This window comes from Balaenoptera ricei, chromosome 1 (assembly GCF_028023285.1).
Source record: "Balaenoptera ricei isolate mBalRic1 chromosome 1, mBalRic1.hap2, whole genome shotgun sequence".
In the NCBI taxonomy this organism is placed as follows: Eukaryota; Metazoa; Chordata; class Mammalia; order Artiodactyla; family Balaenopteridae; genus Balaenoptera; species Balaenoptera ricei.
In genome coordinates, this window is record NC_082639.1 from 12,545,904 (window position 1) to 12,564,415 (window position 18,512).

The 18,512-nt window shown below is 40.0% G+C and overlaps 1 protein-coding gene across 2 annotated transcripts in view; it reads right to left on the reverse strand.

The window, feature by feature from the left end:
• The window catches only part of FBXO42 (F-box protein 42), a 100,823-nt gene that overhangs the window by 45,888 nt on the left and 36,423 nt on the right, over positions 1-18,512 (reverse strand). The window contains exon 1 of one of the 2 annotated variants that reach the window (XM_059914494.1): positions 10,981-11,059. The exons of the other annotated variant lie outside the window; for it this stretch is intronic. The gene's annotated coding sequence lies outside the window, so the exon portion shown is untranslated. Of the gene's footprint in view, positions 1-10,980; positions 11,060-18,512 lie in introns of those variants that run through there. 2 annotated transcript variants of the gene reach the window in all.

Here is an 18,512-nt window from a genome sequence, read left to right on the forward strand (position 1 = left end):
GCACAGTGGTTAAGAACCCACCTGCCAATGCTGGGGACATGGGTTCGAGCCCTGGTCCGGCAAGATCCCACATGCCACGGAGCAACTAAGCCCGTGTGCCACAACTACTGAGCTTGTGCTCTAGAGCCTGTGAGCCACAACTACTGAGCCCACGTGCCACAACTACTGAAGCCCACATGCTCTAGGGCCTGTGTGCCACAACTACTGAGCCTGCGTGCTGCAACTACTGAAGCCTGTGTGCCTAGAGCCCATGCTCCGCAACAAGAGAAGCCATCGCAATGAGAAGCCCGTGTACCACAACGAAGAGTAGCTTCCACTCGCTGCAACTAAAGAAAGCCCACGTGCAGCAACGAAGACCCAATGCAGCCAAAAAAAAAAGGTAGGGGAGTAGCCTAAATCCTCCTAGTTGGGGGAGAGTGGTGGTGGCAGAGGGAGGGCAACAGCAATTTCCTCCATTCCTCAAAAGTAGAGAAGTATTGTGATAGGTTCACTATAAATTGTGTTAAATAAAAAATCCTAGATAGTTAGCCACATCTGCCCTACTTTCAGTGAACTGTTTTTCCACATGCTTAACTTGCTAGAGGAAGGCCTTTCCATTTCTAGCCCTGACTCCTACCCTAAAGAGAACAGTTACATATCAAAATGACTATACTACCCAAGGCAATCTACAGATTCAATGCAATCCCTATCAAATTACCAATGGCATTTTTCACAGAACTAGAACAAAAAATCTTAAATTTTTTGAAACAAAAATTAGAGAAACAAAAATTAGAGAAACAAAAGACCCTGAATAACCAAAGCAATCCTGAGAAAGAAAAATGGAGCTGGAGGAATCAGGCTCCCTGACTTCAGACTATACCACAAAGCTACAGTCATCAAAACAGTATGGTGCTGGCACAAAAACAGAAATATAGATCAATGGAACAGGATAGAAAGCCCAGAAATAAACCCACACACCTATGGTCAATTAATCAACAACAAAAGAGGCAAGACTATACAATGGAGGAAAGACAGTCTCTTCAATAAATGGTGCTGGGAAAACTGGACAGCTATATGTAAAAAAGTGAAATTAGAACATTCTTTAACACCATACACAAAAATAAACTCAAAATGGATTAAAGACCTAAATATAAGAGGGAATACTATAAAACTCTTAGAGGAAAACACAGGCAGAACACTCTTTGACATAAATCGCAGCAATATCTTTTTTGAGCCATCTCCTAGAGTAATGGAAATAAAAACAAAAATAAACAAATGGGACCTAATTAAACTCAAAAGCTTTTGCACAGCAAAGGAAACCATAAACAAAACGAAAAGACAACCCACAGAATGGGAGAAAATATTTGCAAACTATGCAACTGACAAGAGATTAGTCTCTCTCTAAAATTTACAAACAGCTTATGAGGCTCAATATCAAAAAAACAAACAACCCAATCAAAATAAGGGCAAAAGACCTAAATAGACATTTCTTCAAAGAAGACATACAGATGGCCAAGAGGCACATGAAAAGATGCTCAACATCTCTAATTAACAGAGAAATGCAAATCAAAACTACAATGAGATATCACTTCACACCAGTCAGAATGGCCATCATTAAGAAAAAAATCTATAGGGAATTCCCTGGTGGTCCAGTGGTTAAAACTCCGTGCTTTCGCTGTCCAGGGCCCGGGTTCAATCTCTGGTCAGGCAACTAAGTTCCTGCAAGCTGCACGGCACAGCCAAACAAACAAATCTACAAATAATAAATGCTGAAGAGGGTGTGGAGAAAAGTGATCCCTCCTACACTGCTGGTGGGAATGTAAATTGGTACAGCCTATGGAGAACAGTATGGAGGTTCCTTAAAAAACTAAAAATAGAGCTACCATATGATCCAGCAACCCCACTCCTGGGCATATATCCAGAGAAAAACATGGTTCAAAAGGATACATGCACCCCAGTGTTCACTGCAGCGCTGTTTACAATAGCCGAGACATAAAAACAACCTAAATGTCCATCGACAGATGAATGGATAAAGAAGATGTGGTAGACATACACAATGGAATATCACTCAGCCATTAAAAAGAATGAAATTATGCCATTTGCAGCAACATGGATGGACTTGAAGATTATCATACTAAGTGAAGTAAGTCAGAGAGAGAAAGACAAATATCATATGATATTGCTTGTATGCGGAATCTTAAAAATAATGATACAAATGAACTTATTTACAAAACAGAAACAGACTCACAGACTTAGAGAATGAATTTATGGTTATCGGGGGGAGAGGGGGAGGAGGGATAGATTGGGAGTTTGGGATTGACATGTACACACTGCTATATTTAAAACAGATAACCAACAAGGACCTACTGTCAGGGAACTCTGCTCAATATTCTGTAATAACCTAAACGGGAAAAGAATTTGAAAAAGAATAGACACATTTATATGTATAACTGAATCACTATGCTGTACACCTGAAACTAACACAACATTGTTAATCAAATATACTCCAATATAAAATTTCTAAAAGTCTTTTAAAAAAGAGTTACGTTACATAAAACAGAAAACAATAATTAGAATTTTTCTTGCCCCCTCTCCCACAAAAGTGTTTTTTTCCACTGGAAAAAATATCACTTCCCACAATCCTTCTTACTCTTTCCCCTGCAAGTTATCATTTTTCATCTCCCATTGACTATATTCCTTTATTTATTGACTTTCTCATATATTTAACCCTCACTCAGCTCTGAAATTCACCAAGGAAAAGAGTCCAAAGAGACAGATTCCTTGAGTTCGGCTGCATCTTTCACATTTGAATTAAATATAGCATGTGAAATACAACTGCTCCCTTACACATCTTGACAGACTGTGAGCTGAGGGTCTGCTTCTGAACAAACTGAATCAATGAAGGCTGCAAAAGGTTATTTATATTACTATTTTTTCCCAAGCAAAATACATCGGTTTGGCTCAATAAAACAACTTCTTACTCTCTTTCCAAACCTTCTCAAAGTACAATTAGCAAGCCTAAATAAAGGGACTCATACTTTTGCAATTCCAAGTTTTAAGCAATTCTCATTGTTCAACCATTTCACTGTCCATAAAAGCAGCAAACCTCATGCCCCCGAGGGCATGTTTGCTAACTTGGCTTTGAGCACAGATGCCAATGAGAACACACAGGTATGGGCTCAGATGCAAATCCTCTGTAATTACGTGCCCTGAACCAATTTGCACAGCCATTCATTTTCATGTCCATGATTAGGTAATGAAATCATCACTCATACTCCCAGAGGATACAGAGACACTTTGAAACAGTTTTTCATTTTTTCATGTCAAAAGGTGTACACTGGCCTGAGAGTCTGCTGCCAGACTCCTGAGCCATACCCAATGACCCATTGCTGGGTCAAGAGAGATGGTACTGAAGAGAAACCATTTATTTGGCCCAGCTGTATCTTTTCCTTTGAAAAACTACTACACTATATCCAACTAAATACAAACCAATTTTTAAAACCTAAATATTTTGCCCTTCTGGAGTTTAAATTAAGGTTAAGACTTTGAGACTGGGAGATCTGGCTACTGTTTCTAGGAATAATGATCTGTTACCCAGGCTAAGTCACACAGTTAAGACAGGAAAATCTCTCTATCCGTAAGTAATGAAAGTTCCCCACCTACTTCATAAAGATTCTGTAAAGACAGCAGATGGCAACAAACTCCTCTGAACTTACTGGAGGAAACAGATTAACTTGTGAAGGGTTAAAATCGATTCAAAGAAATTCAAGATGGGAATGAAACTACTTTGTTATCCATGTAACAATCACTGCCTAGTACAATATCTGACCAATTGTACCTTTGATTTCTACACAACTAGACATCTGACAATCCTCTTGGAGTAAACACATTTTCTTTTCTTAAGAAAATCAGAATACACTTCACTTACCTGAAAGGATATTTAAAATACAATCAAGCTTATTCTTCACAATTTCAAAAGGTTAAAAAATACAATTAAGGAAGAACCTTAATGATGATGGTAAAATAAAGCACTGAGACTTAACTAAAGAATGTGTAGCTGGATTGAATGGAAAGCACCCACAGTCATCCATCAGCATGAGGGCCTCTCAAGCTTCAGGGGCAAAGTAGCAACCCTGCACAGACATCATTATGAACTCATGAAGTTACCCACCCCAGCCACACTAATGGGAGCTAAGCATTTTTTTAAAAAATATTTATTTATTTATTTGGTTGCACTGGGTCTTAGTTGTGGCAGGCGGGCTCCTTAGTTGCAGCACATGGGCTCCTTAGTTGCGGCTCACGGGCTCCTTAGTTGTGGCCCGTGAGCACATGAGCTCCTTAGCTGTGGCATGCAAGCTCTTAGTTATGGCATGCACATGGGATCTAGTTCTCTGACCAGGGATCAAACCCGGGCCCCCTGCATTAGGAGCGTGGAGTCTTATCCACTGCGCCACCAGGGAAGTCCCGTGAGCTAAGTATTAAATACTATCCTTGAAAATATAAAATACTGTTGAATGAAGATTTACAGACCACAATATGATCCAATCGAATATGATAGTAAGTCTTCTTCTTATTAATATACCACCATTATTATCATCATTGTACTAGGTCAAATGAAAAAGTTACAAGTGAAAAAATGGTAAAATATAAATTTCTACCTTACTTCATGTACTCAATAAACACCAATGGAACATTTGCTATATGTGAAAATACTGTGCTTAGATCTCATGGGAGTTATAAAAACAAGATATGCCACTATTTCCTCTCAAAGAGATTAACCCAGTAAGAGCCAAAGACACATAAAGAATGCCAGCACAGGACAGACTGTGGTACCAAACAAGAAACTCTAGCAGTTCAGGGAAGGAAGAGACGGCTTCCAACTAGTATGAGAAGGAAGTAACACAGAAGCAAGCATTTTGGCTTTGAAGAATAGGTAGCATCCCAGAGAATGAAATGGGGGAAGGTGGAAAGATGAAAGATTTTCAAGTTACTGTCTCCTGTACGATATTCTTTGCCACTTACAGAATTACTTTTAGGACAAAAGGGCAAAAACTGGGCTTCCCTGGTGGCGCAGTGGTTAAGAATCCGCCTGCCAACTCAGGGTCACGGGTTCGAGTCCTGATCTGGGAAGATCCCATATGCCACGGAGCAACTAAGCCCGTGCGCCACAACTACTGAGCCTGCGCTCTAGAGCCCGCGAGCCACAACTACTGAAGTCTGTGCGCCTAGAGCCCGTGCTCCGCAACAAGAGAAGCCACCGCAATGAGAAGCCTGTACACTGCAACAAAGAGTAGCCTCTGCTCACTGCAACTAGAGAAAGCCCGTGCAGCGACGAAGATCCAATGCAGCCAAAAATAAAATAAATTTTAAAAGAATGATTAAAAAAAGAAAATTTTTTTAAAAAGGGCAAAAACTGTTTTTTACTCGATGGGTATTTTACCACATGTACAAACTACTTAATATTTTATCTACATTAACAGAAGCTCATAATCTGGAGACTCCTTAGCTCCTGACAGTCAATGTTTTGATAAAAAAAAAGTCTAGAAATAGAATAATTTGGCATAACTACTGTTGCTATTAGCAAACTGTGAGCTATTTTGACAAGTAAATTCAGAGAGCTGTTTCTAGAAAGCATTCCAAATTTAATAACAGATATCAGCTGCAGTGAGGTTTCTTCTTTTTAAATGGTTAACTCATCTCTGTGTTATCCAAGTAAGAGTCCCTTTAATGAAACAGAAAATAAAGTATTTCCCCAAACTACCCATCAGTATACTTTCTTATTCTTTGCAATGGCTGATGTTAAATGAAAGCATTTTACGACTGTTACAGAATAGTAGCAGAAATGTACAGTTCTCAGGGCCATTCCCCATATTCATATATAGCAGCCAAAGGATTTTACTAAGTATAAATGGTTGAGAAAAATGTACTGGTTTCAATCATCAATGAAGATATTCTAGGTTCTGAAAATTCCATATGGAGAACCATATACTCTAGGTTCAGCAAAATGTTTCATGTGGTATAAAATGAAAAAAGTATAACAAAACTTTAACACTAAAATTTATATTTTGTAAGAGCTTGAATTTTTAGATTTTAAGAGAAGACAATAATAATATACAAAGTATAGAGTAATTCTAATTGTAATAATTTAACTGTAGGACTTCCCTGGTGGCGCAGTGGTTAAGAATCCGCCTGCTAATGCAGGGGACACGGATTCGAGCCCTGGTCCGGGAAGATCCCGCATGCCACGGAGCAACCAAGCCCGTGTGCCACAACTACTGAGCCTATGCTCTGGAGTCCGAGAGCCACAACTACTGAGCCGGCGTGCCACAACTACTGAAGCCCGAGCGCTTAGAGCCCATGCTCTGCAACAAGGAAAGCCACCTCAATGAGAAGCCCGCGCACCACAACGAAGAGTAGCCCCCACTTGCTGCAACTAGAGAAAGCCCGCGCACAGCAACGAAGACCCAACGCAGCCAAAAATAAATAAATAAATTTATAAAAAATAATGATAAACAGAATACAGAGCCCAGAAAAAATAATAATGATAATAATTTAACTGTAACAGTGATTTTAAACAAAAGGCTTTCATTTGAAGTGTAGTACAAATCAGAGGAGAGTTAGAGAAAAGGTGCATTAAAAGGTGCAATTTTCTAGGCTTGGAAATTATTTTCCTCTTGAAAATAATTATTTAGGAAAGTAAGAAAATGCAAAAGAGGCAAATAACCATACTGTAACAGTAGTAAACTGTGTTAACTCAAAACTGACTGCACCAGGCTGCAGAAACGCTCAAAGCACACCTACCTCTCCCTCTGTGCTTCCACAATACTAAGTACCTGCCTTCATACTAGCAATTACTATACTGTTGTCTGTCTGCCTCCTCCTCTCCCCTTAGGGCACAAAAGAAAATAATTCTATTTCTTGCATCCATATACACACTCAGCAAAAGGCTGCTGAATAAATAAGCAAACAAAGCTTTATGAATTCATTTAAGAGTCAACAACAAAACCTAAATGTTCATTTCTAGATATTCTGATTGAAAAAACCAGAAATTTCATATCAAAAATTTAAATGAAAAATAATAAAATCACAGATTTCAGATGGTTAAAGACAAATAAAACTAGAGGGTAACAATGGGGCATAAGGGACGTCCCTGGCAGCCCAGTGGTTAAGACTCCATGCTTCCACTGCAGGGGGCACGGGTTTGATCCCTGGTCAGGGAACTAAGATCCTGTAAGCTGCGTGGTGCAACCAAAAAATTTTTTTAAATTTTAAAAATTAAAAATAAATAAAATGTATAGTACTTAAGCAAATCATTACTATTTTTTAAAAATATTTATTTATTTATTTGGTTGCACTGGGTCTTAGTTGCGGCACATGGGCTTCTCAGTTGCAGCATGCGAACTCTTAGTTGTAGCATGCATGTGGGATCTAGTTCCCTGACCAGGAATGGAACCCGGGCCCCCTGCATTGGGAGTGCAGAGTCTTAACCACTGCGCCACCAGGGAAGTCCCAAGTCATTACTATTTTTAAGATGTTCTGATTTTTCTGCCATTATGTACCCTCATTCTGAAAACAAGGGAGGAGTATGCAAAACCACTGCATATCAGGATTCTCTTAGCCTTTTGGGGAAAGGTTCTATCACAATGGTTCCCAGACCTCTGAATTTCACAGACCAGCAAGTGTTTTTGAACTGAGATAGGGCCGACAACTTTTTATTTTCCCAAATAAGGCAGGAAAAAAAAAAAAAAAAACTACCTACCCACACCCACAAATCCTACCATCTAATATCGTCATAGTTTCATAAAAGGACGTTTAAAAACGTGAACAAGTAGGAAGATCATAATCTCTGAATAAAGGCTTTTCCTTCCAAGAAAGGAAACCTTATAAACACACGCATGCACAAACCCTCAAGACAATATGAACCTGAACCAATATTTTTGGGACTACTATTTCACTACTATGTCAGGCTATTTCATTTTACTAGTTAGTTACTTTGTGAAAAAAAATCCCATAATTTAAACAAGTTATACAGTCTGAAATTTTTTAAAGGCTAATTTAAATTAAAACTCCCAGCATGCTGGGAAACCATTTCCAAATGCTAGAAAAAGACAGACAATGATGGCTACTGGCAAGAATGCATGAAAGATGAATGTAACCTGATTTCTTTTAGAAATAGCTTAGCTGCTCTTTTGTCTCATTGGCTGGTGAATTTATAATGCTTTTTTACTCATGTGTTTCCCCCACTAAGTTCTTAAGGTCTGTATTTTTAACAAGACTTAACTGTAGCACCTTTTTTTCTTTTAAACTGCAATGGAATATATCAAATTTTATTACTGTTATTAAGGGATATTACAGTCAAACCATAGAGCTTCAAAACTTCCCATAGAAGCTAAAGTTTAAAACATAAGATGCTATTTTATGACACATTAAAAAAAAAAAGAAAAAAGAGAAAGGAAAAAAAGGAACAAGTCCAAACCTCATTCCAAAATGATCTAAGTTAGAAAACTCTTCAAAATCCAGAGGAAAGTCTATGAAATAATAAGGAAAATAAAAGTCTCCCCTGGGTTAAGGATGGTTAAAGCAATCATCACTTCATGGTTTCAGTTTTAAGAAGGGCTAACAACTTTCTAGTTCAGTCATCCACTGCAGATCTATTTCAATGGAAGGAAGAAATTTTTTTTTAAGTTTTATTTTATTATTATTACTATTTTTGGCCATGCCGTGCAACTTGAAGGATCTTTGTTCCCTGACCAGGGATCAAATCCGTGGCCCCTGCAGTGGAAGTGCAGCGTCCTAACCACTGGACCGCCAGGGAATTCCCAGAAGGAATAGCATTTTAAAAATCAAATTCATTTTACTTTGCATAATCAGCTCTGTATCATTAATATTTTCCCCAAAATTAAAAAAAAATAACAGCAATTGATTTTAAGTTTCTTTTAAATATATCAACGTATCTTATACAAGTATTTCTGCTACTGCACAGAACTTCTTGTATAGCTGATCCTTGAACAAGGCGGGAATTAGGGGCGTCTACCCTCCTCCACTCAGTTGAAATCTGCGTATAACTATTGGGTTAGCCAAAAAGTTCCTTCAGTTTTCAAGTAAAAATAAAAGACACATTTTTCATTTTCACCAAGAACTTTACTGAACAATGTATTCACCATTTTGTTCCACTACCTTCTGCCATTTTTCAGGCAACTTCATAATTCCATCTTCCCAAAACTTTTTATCTTTTCGAGCAAAGAACTGTTCCAGGTGTCTTTTACAGTCTTCCAGGGAATTGAAATTTTTCCCATTAAGAGAATTTTGTAAAGATTGAAATAAATTGAAATCTAAAGGTGCAATGTCTGGTGAATACAGTGGATGAATCAGAACTTCCCAGACAAGCTGTAACAGTTTTTGCCTGGTCATCAAAGAAACATGCAGTCTTGCATTATCCTGATGGAAGATAATGCATTTTCTGTTGACTAATTCCAGATGCTTTTCGACAACTGCTGCTTTTGGTTGGTCTAACTGGGAGCAGTACTTGTTGGAATTAATCATTTGTTTTCAGGAAAGAGCTCATAATAGAGGACTTCCTTCCAATCCCACCATATACACAGCATCACCTTGTTTTTTGGGTTTTTTAAAATAAATTTATTTATTTATTTTTGGCTGCATTGGGTCTTCATTGCTGCGCGCAGGCTTTCTCTAGTTGCAGCAAGCGGGGGCTTCCCTTTGTTGTGGAGCATGGGCTCTAGGTGCATGGGCTTCAGTAGTTGTGGTTCGTGGGCTCTAGAGCGCAGGCTCAGTAGTTGTGGTGCACGGGCCCAGTTGCTCTGCAGCATATGGGATCTTCCCAGACCAGGGCTCGAACTGTGTCCCCTGCATTGGCAGGTGGATTCTTAACCACTGTGCCACCAGGGAAGTCCCAACATCACCTTCTTTGGATGAAGACCAGCCTTTGGTGTGGTTGATGGAAGTTCATTTCACTTGCCCCATGATCTCTTCTGTTCCACATTATTGTACAGTATCCACTTTTCATCGCCCGTCACAATTTGTTTTAAAAACAGAACATTTTAGTTACGTTTAAGTAGAGAATCGCATGCGGAAATACGGTCAGGAAGGTTTTCTTCACTTAACTTATACGGAACCCAAACATCAAAGCGATCAACATAACCAAGCTAGTGCAAATGATTTTCAACACTTGATTTGGATATTTTGAGCATGTCGGTTATCTCCTGCGTGCTATAACGTTGATTGTTTTCAATTAATGTCTCGATTTGATCGCTATCAACTTCAACTGGTCTACCCTACCGTGGAGCATCGTCCAGCGAGAAATCTCCAGCATGAAACTTCCCAAACCACTTTTGACGCATTTGATCAGTCACAGAACCTTCTCCATACACTGCACAAATCTTTTTGTGAGTTTCAGTTGCGTTTTTACCTTTCTTGAGATAATAAAGCATAATATGTGCCAAAAATGTTGCTTTTTTTCTTCCATCGTCAATATTCAAATGGCTACACAAAAATTCACCAATTTTGATGGGTTTTTTTTAAGTGCACGCTGATATGACAGCTGCCACAATACAATCTAACAAAATTGTTTTGAATCAAGTTAAAGACAACTAAGTGCTACTAGAGCCATCTTACGGAAACGCCCAACGAACTTTTTGGCCAACCCAGTAACAGCCCTCCTTATATGCGGTTCCTCCATATCCACCCCCAGATGGTGTATTACTGTAGCATTTACTACTGGAAAAAGAAAATCCCTGTATAAGTGGTCCCGTGCAGTTCACACCTGTTGCTCAAGGGTCAACTATATAAGTATTTCCTTCTTCAGAAGAAGAAAAAGTTCATACAGAAGAAGGAAAATTTCAGTAATGTATTGGATTTGGTGGTATTGACTTGCCGTTTGACTCAGCAAGTTAATTTTCAGGTATCTTTCCAACACAAACATCTATACATGTGCACAAGTGGGTTTGTTGCATCTTCTCTGTAATGACAAAAACTTGCAACTACCTAAAAGTCCATTAATAGGACTTCCCTGGTGGTCCAGTGGTTAAGACGTAGCTCTTCCACTGCAGGCGGCACGGGTTCAACCTCTGGTCGGGGAAGTTCTGCATGCCACGCGGTGCGACCAAAGAGGAAAATGAAAGTCCATTAATGGAAGAATGGCTATGTAAATTATACTATATCTAAGCTACAGAATTTAAAGCACTAGTTTTTTAAAATGTGGGTATGCCAGCATATATTGGCATGAAGAGATCTCCAAACACTGCAAAATAATATGATTAATACCACTTATGTTAAATAATAAATCAATGGCTGCCCATCAGAATCGTCTGAGAACTATTAAAATTCAGATTCTTAAGCCCATTCAAGCCAATCTAATCAAAATCTCTGGGGGGCTGGATCCCAGGCATTTTTATTTTTAAGGGAGCACCTGAACAACTCTTTCACAGCCAGTTCAACAACAACAACAAAGGAACAAATCAAAATTGTATATCCACATAGGTATCTATATCTATATATATATGCATAGAAAAATGATCTAGAAAGACACACGTCAAAGTTAGGAGCAGCACCTCTGAAGAGGGAAAGAAGGAGGCTTTGCCTTTTTAAAATTAATTTTTAACAGCCAAATATTGATATATCATACAGACAAAACCATAGAGAGGTACAGCCACAGTGGGAAACAGTATGACAATTTCTCAAAAAAATCAGTCAGAATTACCATATGATCCAGCAACTTCACTCCTGGATATATACCCAAAAGAACTGAAAGCTGGGACTCAAACAGGTGTATGTATACCCATGTTCATAGCAGTGCTGTTCACAACAGCAAAAAGGTAGAAACAACTCAAATGTCTATCAGTGGATAATGGATAAACAAAATGCAGTATACACACGTAACAGAATATTATTTAGCCTTAAACAGGAAGGAAATTCTGACACATGCTACAAGGAGAAGCCTGAAGACATTATGCTAAGTGAAACAAGCCAGACATGAAAGGATAAGTACTACATGATTCCGATTATGTGAGGTACCTAGAGTACTCAAGTTATACAGCAAAGTAGAATGGTGGTTGCCAGGGGAGCTAGAGGGTGGGGAGAACAGGGAATTATTGTTCAATGTGTATGGAGTTTCAGTCAGGGAAGATAAAAACATTCTGGGATGAATAACGGTGATGGTTGCACAATAATGTGAATGTACTCAATGCCACTTAACTGTACAGTTAAAAATGATTAAAATGGTAAACTTCATGTTATATAAATTTACCACAATTTTTAAAAACTGCATAGGACTACCCTGGTGGTGCAGTGGTTAAGAATCCTCCTGCCAATGCAGGGGACACGGGTTCGAGCCCTAGTCAAGGAAGATTCCACATGCGGTGGAGCAACTAAGCCTGTGTGCCACAACTACTGAGCCCACACGCCACAACTACTGAAGCCCGCGCACCTAGATCCCATGCTCTGCAACAAGAGAAGCCACTGCAATGAGAAGCCCACGCACCGCCACGAAGAGTAGCCCCCACTCACCGCAACTAGAGAAAGCCCGCACGCAGCAACGAAGACCCAATGTAGCCAAAAATAAATAAATAAAATAAATTTTTAAAAAATTAAAAAAAAAGAATTTTTAACAAACAAATATACATATATATTCCTAAGCAATACACTGCTTAGTTGTTAAATGTAGCTGCAGTTCATTTTCACTGCAGTGCAAAACCTTGTTGTATCAGTCATAATTTATCCTTGTTGAATGAAATCAGTTGTTTCCAATGTTTTGCTCTTATGAAATAATGAGCATTTTTTAGCTTCTCTAGAATAGTGGCTTTCAAATTTTGACAGCAACCACAATAAGAAAATACATTTAACCTCACAAATCAGTCTACCCACACATACACAGATACATAGCTAGGAATAAGTTTCACAAAATAATACCCTTACAGTAAAGTACACTGATATTTTCTATTGTATTTACCAGTTAAGAAAATTGTTGGTCAAATGCCACTAAATTGTCTTCATTCTAATGGGCTGCAAGCCACAGGCTGAAAAACAACGCTCTAGAGTACATATTTAGGAGTGAAATTGCTGGGTGTAGGTTATACTTCTTTACTAGATGTCAAACTGTCTTTCAAAGTGACTGTTCCAATTTACACACCCACCTGCAGTGTATGCAGCAAGTGATTTTAATTTGACTTGATTTTAAAATCATAAAGGGGCTTTAAAAGTCTAGCAAATGCGGGGCTTCCCTGGTGGCGCAGTGGTTGAGACCCTCCCTGCCTGCCAATACAGGGGACACGGGTTCGAGCCCTGGTCTGGGAAGATCCCACGTGCCGCGGAGCAGCTGGGCCCGTGAGCCACAATTACTGAGCCTGCGCGTCTGGAGCCTGTGCTCCGCAACAAGAGTGGCCGCAATAGTGAGAGGCCCACGTACCGGGATGAAGAGTGGCCCCCGCTTGCCACAACTAGAGAAAGCCCTCGCACAGAAACGAAGACCCAACACAGCCATAAATAAATAAATAAACAAATACTTTTAAAAAGTCTATCAAATGCTTTTGCTCAATTATTAAAGTATCATGTTTCCTGTTAGTCTATTGGTGAAATGTTATATTAATTGATTTTTTTAAAATTATTTATTTATTTATTTGGCTGTGTTGGATCTTAGTTGCGGCATGCGGGGCCTTAGTTGCAACATGTGGGATTAGCTGCAGCATGCAGGATCTAGTTCCCTGATCAGGGATTGGAACCCGGGCCCCCTGCATTGGGAGCGCAGAGTCTTAACCATAGGACCATCACTGGACCACCCTACTAATTGATTTTCTAATGTTAAAACAAGCTTGCATTCCTCAGATAAACTGAATTAGGCCACAGTTTATTATATGTTTTACAATGCTAGATTCATTCTGCTAATGTTTAGTTTAGGATTTTTGCATCTATGCTCATGAGAGACACAACATATAATTTCTTTCTTGTACTGTCCATTCCCGGTTTTGGAATCAAAATCATGCTAGTTTCATAAACTGATTTGGGGACTGTTCCTTTCCCCCCATTCTCTGGGAGAGTTTACATAAAACTGGAATTATCTGTTCCTAGAATATTTGGCAGAAATTGCTTGCAAATCTATATAGGCTTGGAGTTTTCTTTCTTTTAAAGAAGGTTTATTTATTTATTTATTTATTTGGCTGCGTTGGGTCTTCGTTGCTGCACGCGGGCTTTCTCTAGTTGCGGCAAGCGGGGCTTTCTCTTCGTTGCAGTGCACAGGTTTCTCATTGTGGTGGCTTCTCTTATTGCGGAGCACCGGCTCTAGGCACGCAGGCTTCAGTAGTTGTGGCACGCGGGCTCAGTAGTTGTGACTTGTGGGCTCTAGAGCGCAGGCTCAGTAGTTGTGGCGCAGGGGCTTAGTTGCTCCGCAGCATGTGGGATCTTCCCGGACCAGGGCTCGAACCCGTGTTCCCTGCATTGGCAGGTGGATTCTTTTTTTTTTTTTTCTTTTTTTAATTTTTGGCTGCATTGGGTCTTTGTTGCTGTGCGTGGGCTTTCTCTAGTTGTGGCGAGCAGGGGCTACTCTTCGTTGCCGTGCGCGGGCTTCTCATTGTGGTGGCTTCTCCTGTTGTGGTTGTGGCTCACGGGCTCTAGAGCGCAGGCTCAGTAGTTGTGGCCCACAGGCTTAGTTGCTCCGTGGCATGTGGGATCTTCCCGGACCAGGGCTCAAACCCGTGTCCCCTGCATTGGCAGGCGGATTCTTAACCACTGCGCCACCAGGGAAGCCCCTGCAGGCGGATTCTTAACCACCGCGCCACCAAGGAAGTCCCTGGAGTTTTCTTTGTGAGACTTTTCCATCCACTGATTCCATTTCTTTTGTAATAGGACTGCTTGAGTTAGTCTCACTAGCCAGAATCAACTATAGCTTTTATTACCATACAATTTAAACTTAAACTAGTGACAAAACATAGATGTGAGCTACACGGATGCCATCTAAGCAATGGGTAAATGCCCTTGAACAAGTTTTATCCTTTCTGAAAACTTTCAATTTATGATGAGCCAACTAACCTCTTCTAATCTCCAACAGACGTCACCAAAAAGTCTGTTCACTTACACAGCCCCCACATCTATGACCTGCTTCTTCTCCACTAGATTCCCTTCTTCCCCACTACATTGTACACTCCTTGAGATTAGAGACTAAGTCATATTCATCTTTGTACATCTAGCACATTAATAGTTACCTTATCAATATAAATACTTTTTTAATGAATGAAGATCACAAGGTCCCTTACTGAAGAGCTTAATGTTAGTGACTCACTTCTGGGTTGCCAAGTGTACTCCTGAAGCGTTTAGTGTTGAAGAACTCATATCAGACCATTCTTTCACATGGCCCTCCTTGTGACCAAAAGCACATCTACTAAGACAGTTTGCCTTAGTTGGTAGTACGATATAAAATAGGTTTTTCTTCACTGATGAAGCTACTGAAATAAAAATAAATCTTGAACTACTTGCTGCACCTGAACTCCTTGCTAACCAAATGAGTCAACTAAGTATAAAACTGTAAAATGAACAATAGGGATGACACTTTAAAATGATCAGGGGGAAAATGCCAGGATATTATTCTATGACAGATTACAAATAACTGCCATCATTCAATCATAGATTCTAAGATGCCTGGAATTTTTGAAGACATACTAATCCTTATGGAAATCTGCATGTTGCCAAGGGCCTAGCTGAAAAAACAAAAAACAAACAAATAAGCAAGCCCCCACTCCCTTACCCCAAACTGCCAATTTTTAATAGTGCTAAGTCCCAGAAGAAAAACATTAAAGGGAGGCCACAAAGAATGATAAGCATTAGAATCATAGCACTGGGACTTCCCTGGTGGTCCAATAGTTAAGACTCCTCGCTTCTACTGCAGGGGACGCAGGTTCGATCCCTGGTCAGGGAACTAAGATCCCACATGCCGCACAGTGGAGCCAAAAAAAAAAAAAAAGAATCATAGCACTTTGGAAGTGGGACTTAAAGTCATTTTGGCCAAACCATTTTTAAAAGCATTTTAAAATTCAAGTAAAACTTACTATCCCGATCCACATTTGTCAAAACCCACAGAACTTTACAGCACAGAGTCTTAATGTATGCAAATTTTTAAAAGACTTATTAGGAAGGAGTGAGACTATGACTAAAGAATCTAACTGTATTACAAATATATAAAACAGTCATGAGTGGATGAAAAGTCGCTGACTACATGAGTGGCATCTGTAACACTAAATGCAAAAGGAACTGCATGTAAGCACTAGACTCTGCTTGAACTCGTTTCCCACAGAAACACAGTTAATTCTAATATAGCTATATATGTATAATGAAGCTGAACAATTAGTAGATGAATGGTGGATGGCAGGAGCCAAGCTTCTCACTGTTGGAGTGGGAATTTACAGACAAGTGAGGGAAGGAGTGTAGAATGATCATGCGATAATAGATCAGAGTAGAGATACAATATAGTATAGATGATTACATATAGAAATATTTATAGGGCTTCCCTGGTGGCGCAGTGGTTGAGAATCTGCCTGCCAATGCAGGGGACACGGGTTCGAGCCCTGGTCTGGGAAGATCCCACATGCCGCGGAGCAACTGGGCCCGTGAGCCACAACTGCTGAGACTGCGCGTCTGGAGCCTGTGCCCCGCAACGGGAGGGGCCGCGATAGAGAGATGCCTGCGCACCGCGATGAAGAGTGGCCCCCGCTTGCCGCAACTAGAGAAAGCCCTCACACTTCCTTGCACTGTCAGCTGAGAGGGCCTAGAAGCAACAACACCCCCAGTAGCAATAAGTATATCTAGCACCCAGATCCTGATTTTTTTTTTTTGGGTGGGGGGGGGTCTGCACTGGGTCTTCATTGCTGTGCGCGGGTTTTCTCTAGTTGCGGTGAGCAGGGGCTACTCTTCATTGCGGTGCGTGGGCTTCTTATTGTGGTTGCTTATCTTGTTGCAGAGCAGGGGCTCTAGGCGTGTGGGCTTCAGCAGTCGTGGCTCACGGGCTCTAGAGCGCAGGCTCAGTAGTTGTGGCACACGGGCTTAGTTGCTCCAAGGTGTGTGGGATCTTCCTGGGCCAGGGCTTGAACCCGGGTCCCCTGCATTGGCAGGTGGGTTCTTACCTACTGCACCACCAGGGAAGTCCTCTGATCTTGATTTCTAATACCATTTTCCAATAAAAGGAACAATGGCTTCTTGGTGAAATGGCAGAACTAGGACTAGGACAGGAACTATACATGATGAGCCTGAATAATTCTGTAGTGCCAGAAAGCAAGGATGTGATTCAAAAACAAAACATTTATGGGATTATATCAAAAGAACATAAGAGACAAATGAAAGAACTCCTGATGGCCAAAGCTGAAACAATTTGAGCACAAAATAAATATCCATGAGTTCATACTAATATAAATGATTGAAAAAGGGGTGGAAAAAAATAAAGAAGAGGGGAGAGGAATCTCCCTTGCAAATTTCCAAATGATTCATGTAGATTCTCCCCCTTCCAGTAGGTGTGGCTTAATTTCCCTCATCTTCCTAATTTGTCTCCACCTAGGTAAAATTCTTATTAGCATACAATGTAGCTTGATACTAAGCTAGTTTTACAGTGGATAGAAAATAATTTTTCTTTTTTCTTTCTTCAGCTAAGACAACAAAAGAGATGATTTACTGTACATGTGTTATATTTAACCACACTGAGAACAGAACTAGTCCAGAATGTCACAGGTCCAGGACAAAGGACCAAAGGGGACTGATTTGGTATGAGCACGAAGGGTCTCTCAAATGTGGTGGAAGCAATCAGATGGCAATGGATGCTCTAGATCCACTGAGACAAGTTCTAGATGTTAGGCATGAAATCCAACAATTTGCACCAGTGTCCCTGGCCTCTGGTTTTCCTTGTTTCTGCTCCTGTGGCTTCCATGCTGCACAAGCTAGTGGTTTATCTGGACCTCTGCCTCATCTTTCTTCTTTTGTGCCTATTCACTTCTTCCTCCACTTGACTCTTGACTCTCAGAGCACCCAAGTTTCTAAGAAGATGGCACTAAGGCCGAGAGAGCTAGAAAATAATTTCAACCAGAAGAGTGCTGCATAAATTCATTCTTTATACCTTGGGCAAATAAAACTTTCATGTATATCTATGCCAGGAAATTCACAATGGGGAAATGAAGGTTAAAAATAAAGAAATGAAAACCAACCAGTACTTTCCATTACAAGGCATCAAGATAGCACCCAAGACCTCACTTCCAACCGTCATATGATTGACAATTTGTTTACCCCCCCAAGCGTTCCTTTACATTTGCACACCCAGAACTAGACTGCTAGTTTAAGTAGCTGACTTCAGAATTAAATAAGTAAATCACAAAACCCTTGCTTACAAACTATTCTTCCCTTTGCTGAAGTGAGCTATCAACATTTATTAATATATATTCAGTTTCTGTGCAAATAAAAACTCAAAATATAGATAGTAAAAGAGCTGTATGACAAAAGCATATCAATATTAAGGAGGCAAGGCCTCAATTGACCCCTTTGAGAGGATTTTC